This window comes from Lynx rufus, unplaced genomic scaffold (assembly GCF_022079265.1).
Source record: "Lynx rufus isolate CCGP_SWC_20201006 ecotype Redwood Valley unplaced genomic scaffold, mLynRuf1.p SCAF_16, whole genome shotgun sequence".
Taxonomy (NCBI): Eukaryota; Metazoa; Chordata; class Mammalia; order Carnivora; family Felidae; genus Lynx; species Lynx rufus.
Window position 1 is genome coordinate 32,120,727 of NW_025814830.1, and position 24,936 is coordinate 32,145,662.

Here is a 24,936-nt window from a genome sequence, read left to right on the forward strand (position 1 = left end):
GGGAGGCAGTGAATAAACAGTGAGGTTCTGATGCAGGGAGAACGTATAAGCTCAAATCAATATAGACGAGAAGCAAATGGCACAGAATCTCAGAAGATTGAAGCCAGAAATGAGCTTTACAGATTACAAATTCCATTCCTATCTTTTAAAGATGGGACATCTGGAGTCCAGAGAGAAGTAACCTAAACAAGTTTTCTCCCATATATGCTTCCCTGCCTGTATTGTTAGTACTAATATTAATAACACCAATTATCTTAACTGCACTATATTCAGTGTGTGCTATCATGCCAGATGCTGTGAGGATGTGCTTAAAATCAAAGACTCTGGAATCGAAGAGGCCAAATTCAGTACTAACAATGCCGCTTGCTAGCTATGTGACCTTGACCAAGTTATAAAATTGACAGCTCTCAGGTATAGTTTCTTTTATTTGTAACCCATTTGAAATAATAGTAGCTTCTCATTGGTTGTGGTTGCAGTTATGTAGAGAATGTAGGTAAAAATATTAGCAAAGGACTAGGCATATGGTTGATGATCCATACATATTATTATTATTTATACCAACTATAGTGAATTATTATTATATTAATTTATTAATATTATTAGTATTTATTATTTATTACTATTTTATATTGACATATCAACTTGTTTTTGTATACATTTGTATCAATATTTAATATGACATATATTTATGTCTATATTTGTATTCATATGAATATTTCTTTCACAAACTAAAAAGGAAGACAATCATATACCTACCTTCTTAAATTTATCAATAACAACAGCAGCTTTTGTGCAGAGCTTTAGGTATAGATAATACTATTGGACACTGAATCTAATTGATATATGCTTTAAATATCAAATGGAGTGAATATTAATGTCATATAATATATGCTCCATATATTCATTCACTGAAACTTTCCCTAGCTTTAGTGAGTATTGCAGTTTCTACTGAAGACTCCCCCTGTCTTGATATTTGTAACAGACCCTAGAGTATCTACGTTTCTTCTAATTCTCAAAATCACACTGTGCAGTGATTTTATAAAGGGAACTCACACAGTGAAGAAACACCAGGTGATCCAGTTAAACCCAAACTTTCATTGCCTCCTCCAATAAGTAGCCTAAATGGTCACATACCCTTCACAGCTTTTGAGAAGGCCATTCTCTCTGCCAGCTTTGTTCCAAATTGTTTCATTTTGAAACATCACATCAGTAAGCTATTGGCATGCCTGAATGTTTATCTGACTGTCAAAGTTCTTCCTCAGGTTTGTCTTGACTGCCAGTTTGGTTTGGAATATCTTTGGGGATAATAAGCACCAATTTCTAACTGGATTATATGGTGAAATCCAGAAACTTCATTATTAAGCAATGCTGGTTGATGAGTATTATTTCAGTATACGAACAGACGGTATGCTAGCAACTGGGAAGTGCCTGGGATTTTACCCTCTATGTAAGTTAATAACTTAGTTTGTCACAGTTTCATAGATGCTGGCATAGAGGCTGGCAGAAGACACAAGACTTCTGGGTCAGAGACAAAGGACTTTATTAGTCACAGCACAACAGAGACAACATGCGTTCCATGTTTACTCTGGTTTCCTTTGTCTGCAAATGCCATGGGAAAATGCAGAGGTGAATGCTACAGTGGGTCTGTGTCTCAGCTGAGAAACCTGAATTTAGGAAAATATCCAATCTTATAAGGGGTGGTGCTAGCAAACCTTTTGCTCCAGAGTCTCTCTCTCTGTTCAGGAAACAAATCTACCTTCTGCCCTATAGAGAGACATTATCTTTATTTTCCCAGGCTGTTTGCTATATAAATATCTTTTAAAGATATTGTAGAATAAAATATGTAAGTGCTTTTGGTTAGAATATGGAAGAAGCACAGGAAACCCACGGAGGATTGTATCTCAATAGGATATAATAGTTGTGCCTCATGGGCAGGCTGGGATGGATATATAAGAGGAGTGACTTATTTATTTAAATTTTTTTTTTTTGCATTTTTAAAAATCATTTTGTTTTGTTTTGTTTTGTTGGCATCATGATAAGTCTACTCTTTAATTCCCACCCCCTTCTTCCCCAGTCCCCTCCCACCCATCTCCCCTCTGGTAACCCTCAGTTTATTCCTTATAGTTAAGAGTCTGTTTCTTGGTTTATCTCTCTCTCTCTCTGTCTCTCTCTTTTTTTCCTTTGTTTATTTGTTTTGTTCCTTAAATTCCACATATGAGTGAAATAATATTGTATTAGTTTTTCTCTGACAGACCTTTTTCATTTAGCATTATTCTCTCTAGCTCTATCCATGTTGTTGCAAATGGCAAGAGTTCATTCTTTTTTTTTTTTTATGGCTGATGTATATCCATATCCCACATCTTCTTTATCCATTCATCTATCAATGGACACTTGGAACACTGGGTTGCTGCCATAGTTTGGCTATTGTATTTAATGCTGTAATAAACATAGAGGTGCATGTATCCCTCTGAATTAATGTTTTTACATTTTTGGGGAAATAGTCAGTAGTGTGATTCCTGGATCTTAGGGTAGTTCTGTTTTTTGAGGAATCTCCATACTGTTTTTCACATTGACTGCACCAGTTTGCATTTCTACCAAGAATACAAAAGTGTTACTTTTTTTCAACATCCTCACCAACACTTGTTGTTTTTTGTGTTTTTGATTTTAGCCATTGTGACAGGTGTGAGGTGATTTTTCATTGTAGTTTTGATTCACCTTTCTAAGACGAGTGACTTCAACTTCATGTTTTACATAGTGGGTTTCTGCATAAGCTTTCATTTAAAGAAAGATTTCTATGGTTAACACCAAACTTAGCAAATAAGACAATCTCAAAAAAGAACAAAACAAACGTGTAATATAACATTACTATAGAGAAAACAATGAGCTGTGGGTTAAAAAGACTGTGTAATAGATTATCACACCAACTAATGTGTGGCAGTGAATGTATTGTTCAAACATTAAGAGCCTCACATTTGTAAAATGGTGAGAATAATGTCTATCATAAAAGGTAATTGGGAAGTTTGAAGAAGATAGTGTATCAGATTCTGACACACAGCCCTCAGAAATGGTGCATCTTTTCTGTAGCAGCTAATGATGGTGTACTACTCAGATATTCTAGGATGCCTTTTATCTGTTTGATGCATCTATCCATCAGCTGCTGTAGTTGCTGCTACTAATGGCTTATCCCTACAGCTTTCTCTGGAGGGCTGCTCTTGGGTGATTGGGTAGCCTTTCCTAGAGGTGTCTTGGAGCTTTGTCCCCTCCCTATTCCCATGGCCAAATGTTGACTGTTGCACATTCAAAACCCCAGCTCCCTTGCATCAAGTTGGGACAGAGTCTGTGGGGCAATGTATACTCCAGAGTTCCCAGGGAGATTAAACTGCATCATTTCTCAGCTTCTTCCCCACCCCTTTTCTGCTTTCTTCTCTTCCTTACATGTCTTTTCTTGAGAGAACTCCCTTAATACGTCACTTCAACATGAATCCACATCTCATGTTCTGCTTCCAGGGAACTTGTCCCAAGAAACTATTCAAACATTGGTCCCATGTTGGACAAATTGAACAGTGGTTAACTTTACCAGAAATATTGATATTCTGATTTCCTTTAGTGTATACCTCTGTTCTCTCTTTGTAGTTTCAAAATATTGGAGATGAGAGGCATATCCCTTTTTCTGTCCTCATTTAAAAGAGGAAACATTTCTTTAACATAAATGGAAAGAAGCCAGAATATTTTAGCAAAAAAATCAGGTGGCATATTGTTTTCTTTATTTTGTTGACCCAGATCTATAATTAGCACTTCATTTTATATTACACACACACACACACACACACACACACACACACACAAAGTCAGTTCTGCTATAACCCCTGTTTTGAAAATGTGAATTTGTTCCAACATGATTGATATATTAGGGAACAATTTGAGCATGACATGAATTTTGCATTTACTTATGTACAATTTAATCTGTGAGAAACACTAGGTGAATGCAGAAAACTACACTGAGCTGATACAAAAATTGCACACACACACATACCAAACCCTCAAACATCTACTGGCTACCTGGCTTACTGCATGTGATATCCTACAATGTTGTGCTTTGTTCTCTTTTGTATTTGTGAACTTTTCTGCATTAAAATCAAAACAGTCATTCAACATCCCAAGCATGTTTTAGTGTCCTGGGTCAGAATCACTAAGCAATGCATGCCAAAGGAAAGGTTTAAGTATTGAGAGAAATGAGAACATGTGATATCTCTTGAACAACAGGCGTAAAGGAATCCACATTGGGGACCATCAGAGATAATGCCATGAAAATAAAAGAAAGGTCTATGACTTCAAGTCCTGTGAACTCAATAAGAACATGGCCTAAAGAGATAAAAGAAATGGAAAGACTATTAAGCATATGGATTGAAGACCAAAGAGAGAAGAAAAAAATCAGGAACAACCTTTCTCACAATCAAAGAGAAAGTGCTATCTATATATGAAGACCTCAAATGAAATCATATAATCCTGCAGAAGGGGCTCCTTTTAGTGCTAGTAGTGACTGATTTGGTAGTTTCAAACCTTGCTACCATTTCCAAAGCCATCAGCTGTTGGGTGAAGCTGGGAGTGCAGATGAGAGAGCCCCAAAAAGAATTTCCAGTGGTGATACAGCAGTTGATTGAAGACCATATTCATTGGATTGAATTATCAATTTAAAAAATTTTTTTAATGTTTATTTATTTTTGAGAGAGAGAGACAGAGCGTGAGCAGGAGAGGGGGAAACACACACACACACACACACACACACACACACACACACACAGAGAGAGAGAGAGAGAGAGAGAGAGAGAGAATCTGAAGCAGGCTCCAGGCTCTGAGCTGTCACCACAGAGCCTAACATGGGGCTTGAACCCACAAACGGTGAGATCATGACCTGAGCTGAAGTCAGACATTTAACCAACTGAGCCACCAGGCGCCCCTGCCATTTATTTTATTTTTATTTATTTTATTTCAGAAAGAGAAAGAGAGAGTGAAAGAGTAGGGGAGAGGAACAGAGGGAGAGGGAGAATCTTTAGCAGGCTCCACCCTGGGCTCCCAATACAGGGCTCCATCTCACGACCATGAGATCATGACTTGAGCCAAAATCGAGAGTTGGATGCTCAACCGACTGAGCTACCCAGGTGCCCCTGTTTTTCACCACTTAAATGAATAAAATTGTGCTACCACTTTCCTCAGGTTCCTATAAGTTTTGTATTCCACTCATGAAATTTTTGAGTACTTCATCCTTAACCCATTTTCCCCATAAGCCCTGCAATTTTTATTGTGCTATTTTGCACAGCATGGTGGATTTTGGGAATGCATATGTCATGTTATAGAAAGTCATGTGTGTGTATATTCTTCCATGCTGTTCCCTCTGCCTGAAACACCCTTCCCTCCCTATTCTACTTGACTCCTACTCTTTCTTCATATCAATCTCTATTTCTTTAGAGAAGTTTACTGTCTTTGGCTTACTGCCCATAGAGCAGGCTCAGAGACAAGGATTTAGAATGCAGGTCATTTACTTGGGAGGTGATTCCAGGAAGAAATCAAAGGATGAAAGGTATGAAAGGTATGAAAGGATGTAAGACATACCACGAAGGGAAGGAGCATTACTGAGCAGGTTACCTCAATGGGCACCTGAGGCTCAGGCTCAAGACTACTGGAGCTTTCTGGGAGATGGTGTGGAACACATTTTAGAGTTGGCCCACCTGGGGGCAATGGACAGGGATGTTTATCCTTTCGCTCTCATCTGTCATTGTCTGAAGGCTGTTCTCAAGAGCGTCATCTCCCTGGCATTTCAAGACTGCCCCACATGTGGGCTGAGAGAACTCGCTTAGATGGAAAGTCGCAGGTGTTTGCAGTAGAATGTTATTAACATATAATAAAATGGTGAATGCCCATGGGATATGGTGTGTGTTTGGGGGGAGAGGGGTGTGGGGAAGAACAACAGCATCTGCGACTCCTCCATTGAGTTCTCTGTCAAGGAAAAATACTCCTGTTGTACCCTTCCTTGAAACAACGTCCTAACAATCTTTTCTTTGTAGCACTTACCACCTTGGTCATTTTTCATTTATTTATGGAATTGCTTAATATGTATTCAGCCACTCATTGAGCTGATTGCTCTGCAGACCCATTGATACCGTGCTGGTACCTTGAAATAGGCAAGGTAGAAGTATTGAGAGCTTGGACATTGGCAAACACCACAAAATCTTCCCTCCCTCTCAATCTCCCACTTCCTTCTGGAGATCCAGTTGTTATACATTTACAAGTACAGACACTGTGAGTGTCTGGTTTGTGTCACTACTGTATGAACACCCTCTTTTTCCTCTAAGTCACACAATTGACTGGGTCCCCTCTATGACTGAACCGATTCACTGGCTAGATGAGGCAGTCGAGAATGCCTGCTTGGATTCTGAAGAATGTCTACCAAAACCCATGATATTAATCTTGGCAGAGTGGATATTGACCTCTTCTTGGCAGTAATTAGGACACAGGAACTGTTGCAACTTGAAGCCACCATGTCGTCAGAGAAGAGGAGGGTATTTGTCATCCTAATTGCTCTGCTGAGAGGACATTCATCCAGTACATCCTAATGCTGAATATTATTTAACTTCAGAGAAGAAGGGGGGAGATTATGAATTCTTGAGACAGTACTTTTGCCTCTAAAGAATATGCTTGCTCTTGTTTTTAAAGTGTTATTACACAGACTTTGTAATACCAAATAAAAGCAGGGAAGTTGAACTTCAGACCTAATAAATCTCCTTATGATTCTAAATATCTGTGATATCCTGCCAATAACTTTGACTGTTTTTTAAAATTGTGATGTTCAGATACATCATTTGGGATAAAATATCAGCAACAATAACAAGAACCACCAAAAAATGTGCTACATTTATGTCAGTGAATGAATGGATTTTTTTTAAAAATAAAACAGCCTCTGGGGGAAAACGATCTGAGTGTATGGATTCAAGCTGATTTGCCATAATTTGATATACTTGTACACTTCCAGAAACAAGTTTCATTGGGTCAGATTGACTCTCTAGTGCTCACAGTCAGTTTAGAGATAAATGCAACTTGCTGTAAAACAGGCAAGTTTCTAACTCCCAGCGACCATCCAAAGAGCAATTATTTTTGACATGGAATATATTGTTCCCAGTGTACAGTCTTTTGTAATATTGAGAGACCTGAAGTTACCAATGTCATAGAAGAGACTAAAGATTTTTAAATTCTAAGGTGTGTGAGAATGTGTCTGTGTGTGGTCCACAAGACACAATTTATGTAAAGCTAATTTTTCCCCTATAACTTTAAAGTTAAATCCTTGCTTTAACTCCCAACAAAGCCAGCAACTTTATATCATTCCTTGAAATCACTGAATAATATCTCTGCCTGGGATTTTACAGACATGAGGATGTCAGGTATTTGGTTACACCCATCTGAGTCCACATCTGAATATTACAAAATGTTATCTGATTCAAATAACTGCTGGTGGCCCTCATGCCTGCAGTTCAATGGACCAAGAAGTCCTAACTGCTGCATGTGATTATCAAGGTCCCACCAGGATGGATGGCATTAGGTTGAACAGAATAAAGCATTCCTATTTCTACCTCTGAAGCAAGATCATAAAAGAAAACAATCCGTGCATGTTTACTTTTAATTTACTTTTAATCAGCTTCATTTTAATCAGAAAATTGTATCTAGAAAAAACGTAGTGAATGATATCTAGAAGAAATGACATGAACACTTAATACTGTGTTGACATACTTTTTAATGTAACATTTCATCATGGATTTACACCAGACCAATGAGATATTTTTAAAGAGAAGATTAAATATTTGAAGTGCAAAGAAATAGGGAACTTTTCTAAACCTGCATGATACAAAGAATTAGCCTCAGAATTTGTATTTCTGTGACCTTCTTCTGCTACTTTGCCATCTCATTTTCCTATACAAATAATGCACAGCAACTACAAACGTAGAGAATTTTGAAATTTTGATACTATACCACTTATTTTTCAGGCATGATTTTAAATGACTTTTCACCCTTCTTTTTCAATTTACCCAGCTTTTGTGGGTTTCATTTACTTACTTGTGAATCCATTCATCTAACAGTAATTGGCCAACTCATATGTATAAACACATGCTAATGAAACATCCAAACTTCTTAGAAAATATGTAAGAGATTTCCTACACGAGTCAATTTCTATTTGTATTGAATTTTTTATCTTTTCTACACATACTACATTTTATAATTTCAAACTGCATATCACATACTACACAGAAAAATATACATTAAGAGATTATATTATTGTGGAAAAAATCACAGACAGTGGAACCAGATATTTTGGGCTTAAATCCCAGTCCTGCCTCTTACTAGCTCTGTATATAACCTATGTGTCAGTTTTCTTGTATATAAAATGGGGATGTTGACAACAGTACCTAGAGTGAGGATTAATGCAATGACTGTGTGTATTTATATTATTTAGAACAGTTCTTAGCATATAGTAATCATCATATTATTGTTAATAGCTAACAAATAAATAGTGATTACTGTGTTCAACATACTGGTTGTGTTACTAACTGGAGACAGAACTCTGTAAAGCAAATAAATACCTCCTGTTCTAGTAGGGAGACATACATGCCCATCTATAAATAGCTGTTACATAAAACGGTAAATAATACAACAGATGAATGTGTTCTATGTATTAGGAGTCGGAAAAAGGAGCAAAATTGGAGCTGACATCCAAAATGGCACTCATAGTTCTCCAAGGAGATAAGTATGAAGTGTGTTGCAAATATAGGGAACATGTTCTAATTCAAGGAAGCATCCAAATGCATGGTAGAACTGTATGTTTTACAAAAATTAACACCCGTTCCACAATGTATGTTTTTTGTGTGGGTGTTATCTTTATATTTAACTGAAGATAATTGCTTCAGTGACAGGATAAAATATTTTGTAATTCTGTGGAAAGACCTCTGACTTGAAGATATAGAGACCATTTTCTTTGCATCAGCTCACCGTGAGGCCTAGGAAATTTTCCACAAGGCTAGATGACCTCTAACGCCCTTCTAACTCTCCGGTTCTGCTTTTTTTTTTTTTTTTTTAACACTTTTGAGTTAAGTTTGCAGTTCAATGCAAACACTCGACAACGTCTATGCAAAATGAGTTTTCAGATCTATAAATACAATCTAGTGTGGATGCTAGGGAGAAAGATAAAAATGGATTTTGATGCTTGCTTTGTTAATTCACTAGGGTTTTTATATGACAGGACAATGATGAAGAAGAAAATCTCTATTTGGTTTGAATATGTGTTGGTAAGTTGATAATTTATATTGGTTAAGGGGTAGTTTTCCCCAAGAGTACAACGTTATTTTAATTCTCATGGTTACTGAATTGGATTATTAAATTAGGAAGATACTCCTTCTTCTGTGATCAAGATTTCTCTTGTTAGACACATGCAGTAGAGGAAACTGCTTAGACAGTAAACTCCTGCAGGCAAGGCATTGCTAGCTGCTTACACTTACTTTCCCATCAGTTTAGCAAGCCCTGAGCAGTAATATCTTCTCTTTCCTAAATGTTCTAACACAGGTCCCAGAATTGAGTCTTGTTGGCTCTGAGTGGCCTGCTGTGTGTCAAGCATCTCTCCCAAATTATCTGTGGTCAGAGGATGGGAGGTTCTAATTATGTTGGCTTTTATTGTAAGGCTGCCCCTTAGGCTCAGGCTAAGTCAGTCTCCTTGAGCCTTGTGCATGAGAAGAAGGAAGGGTGGTTTCCAAATGAAATCCGGGTAGGATCACCTGAAGAATGGAAGAAGATGCTGTTCAGCAAAAAAGGAGGCAATACCCCTTCCAGACAAGGGCAACCTAGACACATGGTTCCACAAAGGGACCACCATCCATCTATGTGTCATAAAATAGCAATGGAATCCATAAATAACTTGACATTTTCTTTTCAGTCAGTTGTCTCATTTTAGAGCCCTCTTTCAGGAGGAAGTTGAAGAATTATTATGCCCATTAGTATCTGAAATGATGTAATGGCACTCTATCTGTCAAATTGCTTAAAATTATTTGTATTAAGGGCACAGAATGTGTCCCTAGCCTTTGCTCAAATAACATTTGCCTTCTTATTTAAAGATAATATATCTTCTAAACAGAGGATAAATGGAGAGTAAAATAAAATCTAGAGGCACATTCTATGCTGGCTGGAGGAGTTACAAAGTGTAAAAATTAGGTTTATAAATTAATCATTGTGGACAGCTATTTTAGCTTAATTTAGCTAAGATATTTCATATTAGGATATATGGATTTTAGTCATTGTTGCTTAAATACTATGTTTAATGAAAGAAATAATTGTCTTCAGGGCCCAAATGCATCCTACTAAAATATAGACAGAGCATGGGCCAGAACATATGCTACTCTTATTGGAAATGATGAAGAGTATTCAGTTTGCATCATATTCACGTTTTTAAAAAAATTAAGTATTTCAGAGTAGATACATTTTGACTTTGGAATCCAAAAGACCTTGATATGTACCCTCTTTCTGCAACTTATGAGCTGTGTGACTTTGGGCAATTCATTTTGATCTCTTTAAGCCTCTGAATGAATAAAAGGAGGTTGGAACATAGTGCCTACGTTAAGGAGATATTGTAAGGAGTAGGTGAGGTGGGCTACTTAAGGCGTGGGACATACTGCTGTGCATTATTATTTTTACTTTTGTCATAGCTGTTGTACAGGTGTTGTTTATGTAATCATTCCACGGTGCCTAAAAATTTCTGAATAACCCTGAAAATGAACATTTTTGTTTATGAATTCTTTTCTTGACAGTTTGGCTTGTTTCCTTGGAATGCAAGCCTAAAAGGTGGTTCTCAGGTCAAGCATTTCTAGAGTCACAACAATATTTTGAAATTCCATTCTGGTGCCCCTGACCGAGAGTAACTGGGTTTACTCCTGGACCAGAACTTCTTATTGCATTGCAAATAGCCAGAGGAGCGTGGCTTGTTTTCTGTAGAGTGACCCACACCCAGTGGTCTACTTTCCCTGGTTGCTGGCCTTTAAAAAGGCTAACTAACAAGCTGTTAGACCGCTGCCCTTTGAAAGGGCAGATCCCAGACTGCATTCCCAGACCAGAATTGCTTATTTGTTCTAGCCTGATATTTTTGTTCTGCACATGCTAGAAGGTTTTCAGGTTGGTCCTGGTGTTTGTCCCTGAAAGCTGTGAGGATTGCAGCTAACAGGAAACTAATGAAAACATAGCATAAATGTGCCTAAATCATAGCATTGCATTCCCCCAATCGGCTCATTGGTTTGATCTCTGGATTCATCCCCATATTCAGTTTCCTTAAGGAAATAATCTTAAAGTGAGAGAAAGAGAAAGATCTAGAAATAGATGAGAGATGAAGCATTTGAGGTAATTTATAAAGATACAGAATTTAAAGTAATTAGGATACTGAATCAGAAGAGGGCGGTGTAAAAAGCTGAGCTAGAGTGACCAACTGATGCAGTTTGCCTACAGCTGAGGGATTTTCTAGGATATGGGACTTCCCGGGCTAAAATTGGGAGAGTCTTGGGCCAGTTGGGGTGAGGAGATTTTAAGTCAGATTAAAACCATGTCATGGATCAATATTGTTTTAGTAAAAGCCCCTTTTGTTTAGTCTTTTTTACACTGGATTTCTGCCCCTCGGTACAAGGATGACGACTAAACCATGTGCGCCCCCCTCAACGGTGCCCGGGATACCTCTGCCTGCAGGGTGTAGTAGGGTCTGCATCTTTATGCAGATTCTTCTTGAGACCCTTACTTCAGTCCACATCGGCCACCCTCCTCCATCACGGTCACGGCGGGGTGTGCCTGCGTTAGGAGGCTTTCCTTCCAAGTCACACAAATAAAAGGTGGGAGATTTTGGAGAGTCTGGTTAGAAAGGACATGCTATCTTTTTATTTTTTATTTGTCTTATTCCTTACTGTTACCTTCAACATTCATCCCGGTTTGACTTGATAGGACAGCTGTGTCTCCCAGTTGCCTCTAAGACATGTAGCTATTTTGCTACTGCTTCTGCTACTACTACTACTTATTATTGTTAGTAGCATTATTATTACACCTATTTTTTATCACTGACTTTTTATTATTATCAATAGCCACCACTTACTAAGCAAGTATTAGATGAAGTGCTTTATATTCTTTCATAAATTTCACTGTGAATTCTAAGGATTAGATATAATTACCCTGATCTCACAGGTGGGAGAGCAAAGGCTCAAGAAATAAGATACTTAACACTTGCAGGCCATGGTATTTCACAAGGACAAGCATGGAGGCCATGGTATTTCACCAGGAGAAGCATGGAGGTTTGAAAGTCTGGTGAATTTAGGTCCAAATCCCGGCCACTGTCCCTTGCCAAAGATCATGCACCTGTCCAGGATGAAACATTGTTTTCTGAAGAAGATTTTTCTCAGGTGGTCCTGTTATTGGCACATGAAGTTGTGTTTTTCGAGCTTCAGCATACACCAGATCACTTGGTGATCTTGTGAAAATGCACATTCTGATTTAGCAGGTTTTGTGCTGGACCTCAGATCCTGCATTTCTAACAATCTTCCAGGTGATGCGATGTTGCCGAGATGCTGCTACCACTTACACCCGTGAGGATGGGAGCACAAACACCTGAAGTCACATAGTCCGTGAATCAGTTTCAAGGTGGTCAGAGAGCAGTTAGAACGTTTCTCTTTGTACACAGAATGCAAGGCAATTCTCTTGACCAATGTCAGTGTTGCCATGTCTAATTAAGCTCTTTGCAACCTGCAACCCCCCCCCCCCAAAAAAAGCGCCCCTCCTCAGACAATGGCGTATCTTTGCACTAGAATGCACTCTACTTGCTTTGGAAATTAGATTTCCCTTCAGTGATACTAATCTTATAAAAAGAGAAAATCTGTGTACATACGGGTAAGAGGTAGAAAGAACAAAGGTAAACAAAATCAGTTCTGGCCCATTGAATGTTAGAGTGATACTGAACTCGTGCTCCTGCCCTTCTCTTTGATTAATATAATTATTGATTAACAAATCCTCTGTCACACAGCATATTGCCTACATCGTGAGCATTTAGTGATTGAGAGCTTGTTGAATTCATTATATTCACATATGCCTTAATGATCCAGAAAACGTTTCACTTCTTAACACGTCTGATAAAACAAAAGGAGTCTGTTTCAAATTAGTTTTGGAAACTGTAGAGCATATCCCACTCATGGAGTCTCACAGTGTATTGTGTATAAAATTCTCTGAGAAATACTGTGCTAATAAATCCCCAGCACATTTTACTTTCTTCAGTTATCTGGCTGACTTTCAGGGACAATATGAGTTTAAAGTTCAGATTATGTGGAGGAGATGTGTTACAGTCATGCTGGCCTTTCCCCCACCAATGGACACTAAGAATTGGCGCTAACCACATCCATACACCATTTCTGGTAGAACCTAAAATAACAGGTGGGGCTGGCGGTGTTCAGCCTCCTGCTTCTTGCTGCCTGCCTCTTCTCATGGAGATGACTTTATAAACTCTATGCTTTGGTGCTAAGGAAGCCAAATCTTAGGCTAACCAGAATTAAAAACACAGTCTGTGCACATGAATAAAGTATCCCAATTTGCATTGAGTCTGACTCTGATCATATGCCTGGCTTTCTGTTTTTGAATGTGTAGGAATTAGCATTTCACCTTTTCTGCTGGGGAAAAATACCTGCTCTCTTAAGTAAGGAAGAAGAGTTTTCTTTCAAAATACTGTTAATTGAAATAATACATGTGTAATTTTTAGTACACTGTTTTACTTTTGTTGGTATTATTCTTAGGTAGAGGACAGCACTCATTTTTAAAAACACTTGCTATGATTTAAAACTTATTAACAATATAAAAAGCCAATAAGATGAGTTTCTCAGTATTAGCTATTTATTTATCCCTTCAGTCCTTTCTTTACCTTAATTTACATTTTTTCCTATTTGTGTCAGTTTTTGTGACTATCGTTTTACTCTTGTTACAACTCTTCAGGAAAATTTGACATTCTCTGGAGTGAATCCCTTGAAATTCCTTTATGTAAGTTAATAGACTTCATGTTTATTAAGGGATCATATTGTAAAATAAGCACCTATATAAATTTATATCTATCTATATCTATATCATCTATATCTATATCTATATCTATCTATCTATATCTATACTTTAGTGGAAAGAGGAATGTGTGGAGAATAAGAAAGCTTGGGTCATATTTCTAGTTGTGTTCCTTTAGACAGTTATGCCTTTGGACAAGTCACTGTACCTCTCTGAGTTTCCTTCCTTTGTCTATAAAATAAGGGGAAGTGAAGACCTTCTTTTGAGAAGTGGTAGGAATAGCACTGAAGGGCCAGTTGATTGATTGATTGATTGCTTACTCCTTGATTCAGTAGTTAACCATGTCATTGTGTGAATTTAATCAGGCTCTTTCTCATCTCAGAATCACAGTTTGCCTATTTATACAAAGATTGCATTAAACTTGGTTAGACGATTTTAGTGTCTTTCCAGATATGTTCAACCCAGACTGCTCAGCCTTCGGATCAGACAACCTTAGAACTTGGCCCCTTCTTTCAATTTGGAGGCACAGACAGATCTAATTTGAGTTGAGTGCCTTGATCTGGAAAATACGTTTATTTTTCAGAAAAAGAGAGGTGACCAATTTGTTGTGGAGGTAGTTATTTAATTTAGTGTGGTATATTTATGTGGAAATGTAATTCCTACCAAAATAGTATGTAAAATCCATGAAGACAGGGGTTTTGTTCTGTTCCATCTTGACTTTCAGCACCTGGAACAGCACCCCCAAAATAGTTGTTGAGTGGAAGAATGGATGATCTTACCCTGGAAACACCTCAAAGAGGAGGAGAAACTAATTTCTTGTGTAGCCCTGTGTAGTCAAGGCTATATGCTGCTATATGCTGGCAGCTTCTGGTCATTATAATTACAGTGACAAAGGCTGCTCAGACAAGTTACTGTTAATGTCTGGAGGCGTGACAACAACCAACACCATAGATTCCCAGAGGGGCTAAAATCTGCATGATGATTCTAAATTGGGGATTGTTTTCTCCTGCCTAACACTGTCAGGATTGAGAGCACAAGAAATCACAGGAGATGACAATGTCTTTTTCACTTTGGTGAGGGTGGTTAAATCACCATGGTGATTACTAAAATTATGATACAGCCTCATGAGGCATGTGAGCAGAGATTTCAAAAATGTCAATCATGAATGTTCATATGTAACAGAGTCCACAGTAAAATCAAGTTATTCTAAGTACTATTTCATTCATTAGACTTACTAGAAAGACTCATGTAAAAAGAAAAAAAAAAAGCCAACCTATGTTTAAATGAACTCTTTATTGTTTTGATCAATTCATTGTGTTTCACAATCATACCTCTCAAAGGTGCTTAAATATGCTTCGGTATTTGCCACTGCTTTTAGAATGATATTCAGATTTCTCGGCATTGGATTTGAGTCCCTTTCCATGTTCTGTAGGCTCTGTTTATTCCCTCTTATATCATTCTTTCCCTTGGTTACTCAGCTCAGGCTGCATGACTTTCTGACAATTTCTTGAGCACAGAAAATTGTGCCTCCCAACTGTTCTTGCTACTCTTTGTCTTGGAGCAGTTTCCCTGTGTGGTTTTCCTGCCTTTGCCCTCTCCATCGTCAGGGTGCCCTGAGAGTGCCAGCTCCCTGCAGAAGCCTTCCCCAACCACTCTATCCAAAGGAGGCCCTGCCCCTGTGACCAGCTAGCACTGTATCTTATTTGTCTCCTCTAGATAAAAATTTATCCTAATTTTTGGAGGGATTATTTTTTCTCTTGCTTCTTGTCTGTCAAACTTCCACAAGGCAAAGAACAAAAAACGTTGATTTACATTTTACCATGTGCCAAACACTACGCTAGGTCCTAATTATAGAGTGCAGAATTAAATATTTTTGAATAAACAATAAACCTAAATAGAATAAAAGAAAGGAAACCCACTCCAGCCAGCAATTCTTTTTGATTTCTCAAGGCATAGGAAATAAACCATGCAAGATAGGGTACATAAAGTTTTGAAAGCTTTGCTCTGGAGCCTTGATCCCAGTCTCTCCTCTTGAAATATTTCCTCAACTCAAGTTTTTTTTTTAGAATTCCTTAAGGCTTTGTGGCTGCGAAGAGGCACACAGGTCAGGTGATTCTTCCGGAAGGAATCAGCTTACTATCTTTCAAAGGGTATTTAATTATTTGATTAATAATAAATTTATGGTTTTCTTAAAACAAAGCTTTTATTGTGAGAATAAAAGAAAGAACAAGAAAAACCTGGTTTTGTTTTATTTAAACGGGCAGTTCTCAAACTGAATTTTTTAAGACATAACGTTGTCATCTTTTCAGTAGTGTTTGTAAGTGTTCGTGAAATTGAAATGTTACAAATCATGTTTTTCTTATTAATGTAATGTATCGAATTATTTATAACCAAGATTTGAAACACGTACATGGAAGTGCATGTGTGAGCATGTATGTGTGGTGTGCCTTCCCTGGGATAAAAAAATAAGACACAGAAGTGGTTCTCAAGCATAAGGGTCAGTAAGTTACTGATGGTGGGTCACATCCACTCACTGCCTGTTTTTGTATGGCCTACAAGTTAAGACTGGGGTTTGCATTGTTAAATGTAAGATGTAAAATACAAAAGACACTGTTAGTCTTTCAGCAACAACTATTACTCTAAAAGTTGAGGACACTGTCTCTTGACATTTACTCTCTGGCCCTTTGTAGCAGAAGTTTGCTCACCTCTAGTCTAACACATGAACTTGTAGTACAGTACAGCTGTTGGAAGTCCTCTTGGGAGCCCTATAATAGGAATAGTGTATTATTATAAAGTGTTCTGACTGTGCAGTTTGGGGAAAGAGTAATGTGTACTGTTCTATTTGCTGAAGTCTCTGAAATCTGCCTTTAATTCTGACTGCCAAGTAGTGATAATAATAACAATAAAAAATAGAAATAATATTTATTGGGTACTTATTATGTTCCAGGCACTATTCTATGAGCTTTTAAAAAATCAACTGTTCCATGGATGTTTTCTTGAATGACTGTTTTAAACAGTGAAAGGCACTATTAAGGCTACCTAAATCACTCCCTTGATCAACTCTTAAGTAAGAGCTGTGCCTTACACAAGTATTTCTGATTTGCTGAGTGATCTCTGGAGAAAATAAGGAGATACTCCCAAAGATCCAAATTCCAGGAGTTGGAAGGCAGCGAGAGAAGAATGTAGTGGAGGGACGCACCTATGCTGCCTCTCGCTCACTTAGTTTCTTTCTCAAAGTCTCTAACAACTTGCTCACCGGCTTCCTCTGTAAGTCTAATCCATGTAAAATAGTTACCTCTGTTTATACCCAAACTGGAGCTATTTGCTGTTGTGAAGAAGATGAAGACTTGCCTTACTTTTGGGATGTCCTATATTCTCAGATCTTGTTCTAAGAATGTTCACTGCATGATCACATTTGCTGTTGAGTGCTATAGCATCAACGTATAGGATCAGCTGGTCCTCTTGGGTCCCAAGGATGTCTATTTGCTAGTTGTAGTTGCTTCATGAAAATCAACAAACTAGCACAAGCGTTGTATGTATTTAGTATGTATTCCTCAAAGTTCTGAGTGGAACACATAGTGGGTGTTTTTGTAAATCCACATAGATGAAATAAGAATAGACTAATGTTGATAAGCTCAGTAAATCTCAATTCTTTGGGCTTTCTATAATAGCATTTTGAGATTATATTCTCCATCCTGTTAGTCATCTATCAAGATAAATAGGAATTAACTACTTTTTTTATAATTGAAGAAAGATGATGCAAGCTATTCTTTTTATGTATTTCCTGAAGGAGTGAGGAAATAAGCATTAGGATGCTAAATGAACTTGAATTTTCTTGGTAATTTTTCTGCTTTGTCCAAAAAGCTTCATAAAACCGGAAACAATTATTATCACCAATATACGACATAGAATTTGAAAAGAAATTTCTTTTAACCTCTATCATGTTTGATAACATATCCATATTAAAATTATAGAATGATTTTCCACAATCTAAATTTTATTTCCCTGTTGATCTTCATATGCTGGTGAGCACATAATGTGGAGAAGAAATGATGCTTTAGAGGCAGGCCAACTAGGGGCATAGAGATAAACTGGATGAGAGCTTCTGACATGCACAGCACAGAGGTATGAGAGGGCCTGATACCCTTAACATCCCTGGTCTTCAATGCTATAGTTTGGCATTAGGAAGGACATTAATATGAAGTAGACTTCATGATTATATTCCTGCTCCAGTTTTTCTACACAGAGCTCATCTATTCTGCCTTTGCATGTTTCATTTTACTACTTCTAAAAGAGAATGGATACTTTTTTAGCTTGCAGGAATTATTTACATTTTAATAATTGGGGGTGTTTAGAGTCTTATAGCAGAGGATTCCTACACTGCTGCCCACCCTCTCCTTCCTGGGTCCATTGCACTAGTGAGAGCTGAATCTTGCTTTAAAACCCAGACCACATGTTCCCTTGAAGTGTAGCCTGATGTGTAATTGGTTTTGTCCCTTCCTTTGTACCTTAGAGACTTTTATGTCTTTCTTTACTACAAGCAAAAACACATTGGACAATGACTATTTATCTGCATCTGTCATTCTCCTATTGTACCGTGAGCTGAGCCTTCTTTAATATTGTATCTTTAAGGGCCCGCTCACTGCCTGGAAGAGGAGGGCCTGCATGAGTATTTATTAAACGAATAATGAAAAATAAGTAAGTAAGTAAAAAAAAAATCCTTTCTCTATTTGTCTTCTGCCACTGTTCTATTTATATACACTGGACTCTGCCAGCCCCCACCAAATAATTTCTCAAGCAGGTCAAGTCCATTCAAACCTTCTTGGTATTCTTCCTATGTGACTGAATCTTACTTGTTTTCTGACAAGCTTTCTATTCTAAGCAACTGACTTGCACATCATGACCTTTTTTGTGTTTGAACACATGATCAACATCCGAAGACTGAAGCAGTCATTCCTTATGTCCTTCCTTAATGCTTTGTTTCTTTCTCTGTTCTAGCAGGAACTACTTTTAGGGAGTTGTTAGTTTATGCCTGTGCCTCCTCATAGGAAATGGAAACTCTTTGGTGGTTGAAGCTCTGCTTGTTTCAGGAATATGGAATCGTGTTCTAGAGAAGTTTGTTTAATGGAGATTCCAGGAGACACCAACCTTATTTTGAAACACGATGCCCAAAGATACAGCTCATTATTTCACACTCTACTTTGAATCTTTCTTTACGGGTCAGCGTGTACTTCCAGGATTTGGGGAACAAAGAGTTAAGCAAGAATGATAAGGTTGTCGAATTCTAAGGATCTCACAAATGTCTTCCCTTATCACCTCCTTTTTAGTTGAGCCTTTGCCCGGGTGGCACTTGACCTATTTTACAAAGTGGTTCGAGAGTACAGCTCATGATTTACTGTTTTAATTGTATGTAATCATTTAGTTTCCTCATTTTGGACACTGTTTACAATTCATATTAATATTGATTTTAATTCACAGGATAATATTCTTTATTAAGACCATAATTCCCTGTGAATAAAAGATGGAGTTCAGTAAAGAAAGTATATTTCCACCTGGTGCAAAAGATTTTAAAGAAATAATAATTAGTTCTTAGGCATGGAGTCAACTGCTTTTGTGGTTAATTGTGTATAAAATAGAGCATTTGAAAGAAATCTGCAATAAAAGTGAATTTTAAAAAATTTCTTTCTGGGGGGGCCTGGGTGGCTCAATCAATTAAGCATCTGACTTTAGCTCAGGTCATGATCTCACAGTTCATGAGTTCGAGCCCTGCACCAGGCTCTGTGCTCTTAGTTCAGAGCCTGGAGCCTACTTCGGATTCTGTGTCTCCCTCTTTTTCTGTCCCTCCCCCACTCACATTCTGTCTCTCTCTGTCTCTCCAAAAATGAATAAATGTTAAAAAAATAAATAAAAATTCTTTAATTCTGGAACTAAAATTCTGGAATTAAGTTCTGGAAACTATCTCCCTTGTTTCCATATACTTATTTATAGTTACTGCTAAAATATTAGTAAAATTTTTCTTTTCTAGGAATTCATTTTGAGGAAAGTGTATTATAATATGAAATAGGAACTAGGGAGGTGTTTTCAGTGTAATGCTAGATAATTTGAGGAGAAAAAATTCAGGGGAGAATCAAGTGTAGGAGAGAGGTAGAAATAACCCATAAAAAGATAGCACTTCCCAGTTTCCTCAAAGTCATTGTGTCCATTAATAAAGCCCCCTTTAGCCCACACAATTTAAATTTTAGCTGGCATATTGCAAATAAGAGTCCCAACTGAGAAAAAAAAATCTCAAAGTCACATTCTGGCATTTGAAGAAAATGAAGAATCTATATGAATATGTAAGGATGTAATTTGACTGGAACATTATCTCTCTTCATTCCGTTCTGCCTCCTTTCATGTGGCTGTGATAAGGAAGCTGGTCTTATATTTAAATGGAGGCTTGGCTCTGGCTAAAAAATATGTTAGTTCATTATTTATAGGCGAATAAGTAAGCTCCTATGTATGAATACTTCAAGTCACTGACATCCACCTCCAAGGCTGTACCTTGAAATTAATAAACCTGTAGAATAAGATATAGCTACAATGTGCCGTGACGTGATGGGGAATAGTTTTAGGAAGAAGGGATGGAATTGCATTATCAGAATTTTAATATTGATAGTCCGGTGAAGTTACTGATGGTTTTTGTGAGAAAATGGTACAATAATGGTGTATGTATTGCAAGGTATTTTGTTGTATACATTTCTCTAAAACTCCTCTGAAGTTTTCTGACCCTAACTAGACATACAGAGTTTCACATCCTTCAGAGAGTCTCCCCTCTGCTGCCTCTGATGCCTATCGCCATTGCTACAGGGTAACATATTTTGAGGATACTTGTGTACTGTGAAGGTAGTTTCCTATTTTGTTAGATTCTCCATCATTTCTGAACTCTTGGTTTTTGGATCATGCGATAATCTACGTAAGTGTTCACTTAGTCACGTTTGCCTGATTTCACAGCAGCAATGTTGCTTAGTAATAATATCTAACATTTATTAGGGATTAGTCTTCCAAGCACTACTGGTATATTTTTCTATTTTCTCCTTAGAAATCAGGATGAGGTGGATACTTCTAATATAACCTGCACTTTACAAATTAGAAAAATGAGGTGAAGTGCGTTTATCAGTTTGCTCGAGGCCACCTAATTAGTCAGTGTCAGTCAAAGTATAAACTACACGTCTGTGTCCAATAGCCTGCTGTCTCCACCTCTCATGGTAAAAGGTCAGTGGTTCAGAAGGCCAGAGTCCAAGTCCTGACTCTACCATTCCGTGTAGTGGTACTTCTTAGCCTACTCTCTTGCCTGATGGGTGCAATAAGACTTATTTTATTGGGCCTTGGGTGCTTGGGCGGCTCAGTCAGTTAAGCATACAACTTCGGCTCATGTCATGTGCTCATGGTTCATGAGTTGGAGCCCCGCATTGGGCTGTGTTGACAGCTCAGAGCCTAGAGCCTGCCTCAGATTCTGTGTCTGCCTCTCCCTTTGTCGCTCCTCTGCTCGCACTCTGTCTCTCAAAAATAAATAAACATTTTTAAAAAAGACTTATTTTATTGGTGTATAAAGATTTAATAGGCAGTATTGTTTAACTAGCTGTGTGAGGGGTGCACAGGAATTGATTTTATTCGTTCTGACGTCTACGTTAGAGGTTCTCAACTGGAGAACTAGACCCAAACGTTACATGTATGTACATCTATGCATTTTAATTTTTTTTAAGTTTATTTGTTTATTTAGAGAGAGACAGAGAGAAAGAGAGAGAGGGAGAGGGCATGCCTACACATGGGGGAGGGGTAGAGAGAGAATCCCAAGTAGGCTCCACACCATCAGCTCAGAGCCTGACACGGGGCTTAAACTCACAAACCGTGAGATTGTGACCCAAGCCAAAATCAAGAGTTGGATGCTTAACTGACTGAGCCACCCAGGTGCCCCAATCTATGCATTTTTATATGGATAGGTGGTCTAAGTTTGTATAATATCATCTAATGGATGATAAAACCAAGACCAAAAGAGATATAGACTAGATGAACATTTAGCTTTTCTCCTAAATCAGTACATCTTTGAGAACTAAAGGAGGTGTTATTATTAATTACATGGCAAAACAGGTCCAAACCAGGATATATGGTCATTCTATAGATAATAGGTGATAAGATACATATCTGGGTTCTATTTTGTTCTTATATAAAAATGAAAAGGTTAAAATAAATTATGCCTAAGGGCCCTTCTATTTCTAGTATTATATGACTTTTTTTTCAATTAAGTTTAAATCCAACTGGGCTCAGTATGCCGGTCAGATCACATAAGTAAGACTATCTCTTACTGTCATCTGTCATTTGAGAGAATAAACCACTTTTGCTATTAAGTTTACCTAAAATATGATTAGGAGAGCAAATTTGCAGTGACAACAAAGAAAAACCAAAATGCAAATCCAAATATAAGTAAATTTTGGAATATTCTTTTCTATGTCATTCAAGATGCCACACTCATCCATTTACACTCATCCAGTTATGGGATGACTGTCTTTTCTTCAAAGACCTGAATAGCAGAATCTTTAAATGGAGTAGAAATGTTCAGGCATTCAGTAAATTTCAGACTGGTAATGCCTTTCTTTGAACTCTGAATGTGGTATGATATGACAGTTTTACACCTGTTGTAAAACAATATCGCAGTAGTATCAATACATTGGTGGCCTTCCAGTGGTCAAGTATCTCTAACGACAAAATGGGCCAAGGGTCCCAACTTTTGTGGTGCATTATTAAATTGTATCACTATATGTTGGGCTAATGATGAGGTCCTATTGTTATCCATCTTGACTTGGGACCTGTGTCCTCTCTAAATACACCTTGGGACCTTCCCAGAGCTTTGAGTTTATGATAAGAATGAACATGCAGAGCAGTGCTTGGAACGAAAAAGTTGTTCAAAAAATATCTCTTAGGTTGTAGTAAGGAAAAAAAAAATAAATTTCAAAAGAAAAATAAACAAAGAAGAATAAGGCTAACTATTGTCTTTGCTTGGGGTTTTATGTGAATATTTCTGTCATTATAGAATAAAATATTATTGTGTGAAGGGTTGATTCAGTACATGCCTCCAGAAAACTATGTTATCATTTTCTTTTAAATTCTGGTAAAATAAACACGCTATAAATTTATCATTTTAACCATTTTAAAGTGTACAATTCAATGGCATTTAGTACATTCACAATGTTGTGCAACCATTACCAGAATTCTCATTACCACTGTGCAACCATTACCGTTATCTAGTTCCCGAACCTTTTTTTTTTCTTTTATATCCCCACATGAAAACCCTCTTCCTATTAAACAGTCACTCTCCATTCTCCCTTCTCTCAACTCCTGGCAATCATCACTCTATTCTCCATCTCTATGGATTTGCCTATTATGGATATCTCTTTTAAATGGAATCATGCAATATATGGTCTTCCATGCCTGACTTCTTTCGCTTAACATAGTGTTTTCAAGATTCATCCATGCTGTAGTGTATATCAGTACTTTATTCCTTTTTATAGCTGGATTGTGTATATATTATACAATTATATCCATTGTATTGATAGGCCACATTGTTTATTCATTCATCCCTTTGTGGATATTTGGGTTATTTCCACCTATTGGGTATTGTAAGTGGTGCTTCTCTGAACATTTGTGTGCAAGTTTTCTTTGAACACCTGTTTTTAAGTCTTTCAGCTATATACTTAGTAGTGGAATTGCTGGGTCATATGGTAATTCTTTTTAACTTGTTGAGAAACTGCCACATGTTGTTTTTTTACTAATTAAAATATGAACTATGTGATTTAGCCTGAGCTATGGATTTAGCTATCCATCTGTATAGGTGTTCCTTCTCTCATAGTTTAGGTTTGCTGCTGAGAATTAGTTGCCTACCCAGGGATGGTATCTCTCAGCACACTGACATTTAGGCAAGGCCACATGACTAACTCTTGCCAGGAGAAGCTGAGCAGAAGTCATGTGTGTAGGGTCAAGATTATGAGAGAGTAGGCGTGTCTTCTCTAGTCTCTGCCTCCCTTTTCCAAGATTGATGTAGATGAACATGACAAGCTTGAAAGTCACAAGTGGACAATAGTGGAGGAACCAGACTAGGGGGGTCTTGGTCCCAGGATCATTCTTGGAGGACTCTGTCCTTGATCAAAAATACCATTTTGGGGCACCTGGGTGGCTCAGTCGGTTAGGCGTCCGACTTCGGCTCAGGTCATGATCTCACGGTCCGTGGGTTTGAGCCCCACGTTGGGCTCTGTGCTGACAGCTCAGAGCCTGGAGTCGGCTTCGGATTCTGTGTCTCCCTCTCTCTCTGACCCTCCCCGTTCATGCTCTGTCTCTCTCTCTCTCTCAAAAATAAATAAAACATTTAAAAAAATTTAAAAAATACCATTTTAACTTTTACCTGAGTAATAAACTTTTATAATCCATAAGCCATGGCATATATTGGAGCTTGTTTAATTCAATAGTCAGTTTTATCTTAAACAACACAAAGTATAAGTTGAAAAAGATAAGGAATACAAAGATAAGAGTCTTTTATACCTCCTATTCATTCTCAGCTTATCCTTTCTGCCTATTGTTAAAGCTTTCCTGAGAGACTGGGAGAAAAGGGTTAGAAAACACATCTAAACGGGGTCTTAAGAGGTGTGCAGGCTATTGTTAGATACAACTTGCGGGGAAGTGATTTCCAAGTATGTTATCATAGCATGTGCATCGATACAAAACCTCTTAATCTTTTGTTCTGAAACTCAAAGTACTAGAATATTGCTGGAGCTTGGATGGAAATTGAAATAGGGTGGGAGGATAGGGTGAAGA